At 38.3% G+C, this 6,299-nt stretch overlaps 1 gene segment (V, D, J or C); it reads right to left on the bottom strand.

The window, feature by feature from the left end:
- LOC127506557 (Ig kappa chain V-III region MOPC 63-like) overlaps positions 1–6,299 on the bottom strand; it is a 220,849-nt gene that overhangs the window by 157,810 nt on the left and 56,740 nt on the right.

The raw sequence follows: 6,299 nt of genomic DNA on the forward strand, positions 1-6,299 counted from the left end.
GGCAGACATCCAAGCAGCAGTTTAAAGGGAAACCAAAGACCGCTGCATCTCTTGCATTGACTCAGACATTAACTGTGTAAATACAACACACTCCAAGAGTAAGGATCACTAGCTAGGTCACTAATAAGCAACCAAACCCATAGTAGAAGTGTCTGTCAAATGGCGACTCCCATAACACAGGGAACTCCATGGTAGATAGAATGCATTTCCATGGAAACAGCCATCACTAAAAGCATCCCACAAATGCTCCTCAATCCACACTACAATGAAATAATGTAACCCTGCATGGCACAAACAAACAGCCCACATCACGGCTGAATACTCCTACCTCTCGGACATTCACACGGTGCGCCGGAAATCCTGTAACTCCGTCACTGACGCTAGGCAGACGCACTTCTGCATAATGTCAATACTGACGCTTTTATATTCCACCAAACAAGAGCACAATTCAAACCCGCCCCCTCCACATCTATCTGAAAAGGTAGAAACACTTCTACAACCACACAAAATCATGATGGAAATCTATAGATCCGCAGTTGATTTAGCTTCAAAAGACATTGATTCATTAACTGGGAATTACCATTGTGTTTGTTTTGTGTGGTTGTAGCAGTAGTTTCTACCTTTTCAACAGAAATGACCTTTATCAACTCTAGAGGTCCCATCCACTTGCATTATATGGACTCACAGAGAGGAGTTATTTCTTTAAAAATGTTTGTGTTCCTCTGAAGAAAGAAAGACATTTACATATGGGATGACATGAGTGAGTAAATGCAAGAATTTTCCTTTTTGTGTGGAGTATCCCTATAACACATGATGAGGAGAGCATCAACTGTAGCACAAATGAAGAGTAAATGAGAGAAGAGTAAATATGACCTTACCTCTTCAATCTGAAAGAGTGCAGTCCTCAAAAAACTGGACTGTTCTGTACCACATTTCTCCTTGTGTAGGTGAACGTTTTGGACAACTTTTCTTTTACTACTGATCCGAAATCAATCAGTAGCTCACATCATTTTTCAAGGCTTTCATCTGTTTCTCCAGTTGGATTAGCAGGGCAAAAGTTAACCTCTGCTCTCTTTGGTTTCTTCACATTTTTGGCTAGAAAGCATTTATCCCTGGTCTTGTTCTTCAATGAATTAAGAGCAACTTCTAAAGTGTTACACTTGTCATGTTATCACCTTGCTTTTATGACATGCTATTTCATTTGTGTTATGTACTGTATTGCAATAACATGGCCTCGCCCCCTTTGTTGTGTGTTCTCGGGGGCTGGGTTTATGTAAATTGTAGGGTTAGTGATGTCACCAATCCAGGAAGAAGCTCGTTGTAGTCCCTACCAGCCGTTTGTTGTAGTCCTTAAACAGAATTCTTTAAAAGAAAATATCTCCCTTTGCTTTGAACTTTGAGCAACGTAACTTTGCAGATGTTGTTTATGCTCAAACAGCAACATTACACACTAACTAAAGTTAAAAAAGTCAAATCATAATCAACCACCCCTTTAAGAAATGTGCAATAAATAAATACTCCAAATAAAGTTTAATTATAATTTTATATCAGTAAGTTCTAAATGATATGTCAATAAATATGTTAATGGATTTGAAGGATACTTAGTTTGAAATAAATGTATTTTAAATAGATTTTGGTATCCACCTTATTCCTACGCCCCATGACGCTTTGTGCGAACTATGGGTGTAACTTCCGTTAAGCTGTAAACAGTCAGTGAAAGGCTCGCTCTATGAAAGCAATAATACGTTTTTTTTTTTAAACTGGGTACAATGAGATGACATTTTTCTACACACACTTCAACCAACGAACATTAAAAGGACATTTAAAAGTGTAAAAGCATCAACAAGGTACTTTCAACAGGCCATGAAAAAGCGTGATTCTTTCCACAGAAATAACGGACGGGTTAAATATAACTTTAGTGATATATATCTGTATTATGTAATATACGTTGCCTTAATAAAAATGTCCATGAACTTCAGCATTGCGTGATACTATTTCAAAGTGATTTCCATCATTTTTACAGATAATAAATTGTATTTACCTGTGAAAACACACCTGGAAAGACACGTGAGGCTTTGAGGAGAAAAACGAGAGATTCTTTGTGCAATCCACTGAATTATTAATGGGATATATCGTACATTATATCGGGAGAACAGACCACAAATGTGCAGTATATGTTGTCCTTTTTCATACTATTACAGCGGCATGCAAAGGGACGAAAAAAAATAATCACGAGGATAGAAAGCAGCGACTGAAAAGAGCTCTTGCCATAGATATTTGTTATAACATGTAACGTTAAAATACCAAGAGTTACGTTATTCTCATGATGTCTGAATATAAAACATGAAAGAAAAATTGACAGCTCATTCAGTCAAACTGACAGATAAGCTTTATTTGTAGGGCAACCTTATGATTTGAAACGATTCATTTCAGTCTTTTTAAACGGAAGTTCCCCAAACCAGAAGTGCAACCCATAATTTGAAACGCAGTAGGCTAGTCAGGAATAAGGTGGATAGGGCCAGCATGGGAAGTGGGAGTGCTGTGGACCAGCTACACCAGCACAGTTTTTCTTGACCAGTTAGACCAGCACTAAACCAGTCTGGACCAACATGACATTCATGCTGGTTTATGCTGGATTTTTCAGCAGGGTGAGTTGACATTATCATCCCACTCTCTTATCTATCACCTTCCTCCAGTGCATTAGTATGGAGGTGATATTAATATACTTCCCTCATAATTCAGGGATGGGTGAATTGTCAGAGCAGAAAGTGGACTTTGTCTCCATTAGAGTCCCACTTTCTTATCTGTCGCCCCTCCAGCACAAGTCAGTGATAGTGTAGACGTGGAGCTGAACTCTACAGGCCCTTCAGGAGCAGGTTTGGACACTAAACGAATGAGACAAACATTATAGTCTTTATCCACCTTGTTTTTAACATAAGAGCAGCTCGGCCATTTGTAAACTGAATGTGTCTGGCTTCAGGTGTCATTCACTTCTGAAGACTTTGGGAAGAGAAGATACAATATGCTTATTCTTTGTCATTTATTTATGAGTGTTTCATCAACTTTGGGGACCTAATATCCCAGGGATTGAATTTTATTAAAATATAACAGATACAACAAGAAGTTAAATCAGACTTTATAAACATTGTATTTCAGGCTTGTCAATTCTTTGGAGCCCCTAAAGGGACATGGTGAAGGGAAACAAAATATGATGGGAGAAAAAAAAAAAAAAAAAAGTCAATGCTTTTGCATTCGTCTGGAAACAGCTCGGAAGGTTTTGTGAACGAATGCAAAATTTCTTGGGGTAACGCAAAAGCATTGTTATTCCTTCCATCTCATATTTGTTTGTCCCATGTTCCTTTAGGGGGTCCATAGACTTCACATATGAATGCTGGGTGAGAGAAAACACATTGACACTGAATTTCCAACCTGCTTCTCCTTGGAATACCATGCAATGGAATGTTTATTTTGGGAATTGTCTTTGAAATGTCTTTGAGAGTGAGCTGCAGTCTTCAGGATGATGATTTAAATAGAGAGAGTCACTTTGCATTGTCACACATGCTTCAGTGCTCTGAGAGTGTTTATAGTGCTGTGAGTTTAACACTTCATGACTGAGAGCAGAACAGAACACAATCTTCATCATCACACAAGACAAAAGAACAACAATGAACACAATCACCTTCTTCATCTGGACTCTGATCTGTATATCAGGTATACAGTGAAACTCTGACTCGCTTAAAACTAAAAATGCTAAAGTTTTATATTTTATGAGTATGACATCTATTTCTAATATGACACATTGTTTTTCTATTGCCTTGATGTACTTCACATTTGAATCTTATTCATTTCTCTTCAGGCTCCAGTGGACAGATCACAGTTACTCAAACTCCTGTAGTTCATACAGTCACACCAGGAGAAACTGTTGTGATGAGATGCTCCGCCAGCACTCCTTTAACAGGCTGTAACACACCCTGTCTGTCCTGGTACTTACAGAAACCTGGAGAAGCTCCTAAACTCCTGATTTATTGGACCAACAGCCTCCAGTCAGGAACTCCATCTAGATTCAGTGGCAGTGGATCTGGCAGTGATTTCACTCTGACCATCAGTGGAGTCCAGACTGAAGATACAGGAGATTATTACTGTCAGAGTGCACACAGTGGTCCAGTGTTCACACAGTGATAAAGAGTGGTACAAAAACCTCGGTCAGTCAGACGTCACAGTGATGCACTGATACAGCTGAGAGATACTGCAGCTGCTGATGGAGGATCACAAACAACACAATGGTGTAAAGAAGAACTGCAGTATTCAAGTACCAGAGACTTTATTTATTATGATGTATTAACCTCTTAACCCGCACCGGCCCGTGGGTGGGCTGCAGTGTGACGTCATAACATTTACACTTAATTTTTTAACACTTTTGGCCTTAATATGGTACCATTTGAAAGCTTAGATTCTCAGCTTTACATAGAATATAATGACTTTTGTGTTTATGTTACTGCAGCTGCTGATGACAACACAATGGTGTGTCAAACCTTTATTTTAGACTTTATTTATTATGATGTATTTAGTAAACATGTAACATACAATCTTATATCACTTACTAAACTTAACTAAAATCTGGTGAAAATGTGAGCGGTGCTCGTCCCTGCAAAACTTTACACTACAATATTATCTGTATTATTTACTGTAGGAAAGTCAATCCCTTTAATTGCTCTTCCATACTTCACCACTAGAGGGTCACATGTCTTTAACATAACTGAGATCTACACACCTTTCCTTTAAGACTGTGACTGCATCCAAAATTACATTCTTCACGTTCTCTATATAGTAGGTCAAAAACAGTATGTTACAACAGAAGTATGTCTGAATTCACAGTCTGAATGTTTCTATGATAAAGTCTGTATGGTGTCCTGGTGGCCTGTAAACAGTAGCCAGCACAAATGTCAAACAGGATCGTACGCTAGACAGTGTTACATAAAGCACCATCACTTCGAATTAATTATATTTGAAAGACTTCTGAGTAATACTGAAGATAATGACAACATGGCAGATGTAGTACGTCCAGATTACATTCATACACACTCATACTATACAGAACATACTTTTTTAGCGATCGTGAAGTAATTGATCAAAATAAGTGCTTACTGAAGAGAGTATGTGATTTCAGATTAAGATTACTTTGTCACACTACATGATATTTGTGGAAGTGTCAGTGAAGTTCACATGATGGTTGATTGTTTATTATTCATTTATGTTTATGATGGGAAATGTTTAATATCTGTAACAGTTTAACAGAAAGATTGTTCATATTTATGTCAAATTTGCATAATTTGTCATTGTTTCAGACCACACTCACCCTCATTCATTCATACAAACACAACTGCTCACAGACGTGACCTGTTTTCTGAATCCAGCGTATCATTAATAGTTTTGTGGATTGAACTCTTGGAGCTCTTACTCTCTAACCGAGTCAAGGACGATCTCAGCAGTCCAGAGGCTTCAGACACTGACAGTGTTTCATTATAAACTGATGAACATGAACAAACCTCATCTCTCCATTAGTCCAACTCTTCTGACTCATTTCAGAGAATAAAGTGTGGACTAACATTAGTCAGAATGTAAAGTAACTCTTCAGTGACTCTAGTGTATATTAGTTTGTCTGTTGTAAATCCTGCCCACTTCTTTGCATTGTCACACATGCTTCAGTGCTCTGAGAGTGTTTATAGTGCTGTGAGTTTAACACTTCATGACTGAGAGCAGAACAGAACACAATCTTCATCATCACACAAGACAAAAGAACAACAATGAACACAATCACCTTCTTCATCTGGACTCTCACACTGTTTATTCAAGGTAAGACTGATAAAAACTGACTCTGGTTTTGGTGTTCTTGTAAAAGTATATGATGGTAGTAGTTTTAAACACTAATTGTTTTTCTTTTCTCTTCTTCAGAATCCAGAGGAGTGACTCTGACTCAACCTGAAGTTAAAACTGTCCAACAGGGTCAAACAGCTACAATAGAGTGTCATATAGATGTAGGAATATACGGCAGCTACTTAGCCTGGTATCAGCAGAAACCTGGAGAAGCTCCTAAACTCCTGATTTATTATATCAACAGCCTCCAGTCAGGAACTCCATCTAGATTCAGTGGCAGTGGAACAAGATATACTGGACGAGATTTCACTCTGACCATCAGTGGCGTCCAGACTGAAGATACAGGAGATTATTACTGTCAGAGTTACCACAGCAGTGGCTCTGTGTTCACACAGTGATAAAGAGTGGTACAAAAACCTCGGTCA

The sequence above is a fragment of the Ctenopharyngodon idella genome, chromosome 24 (genome assembly GCF_019924925.1).
Source record: "Ctenopharyngodon idella isolate HZGC_01 chromosome 24, HZGC01, whole genome shotgun sequence".
NCBI lineage: Eukaryota > Metazoa > Chordata > Actinopteri > Cypriniformes > Xenocyprididae > Ctenopharyngodon > Ctenopharyngodon idella.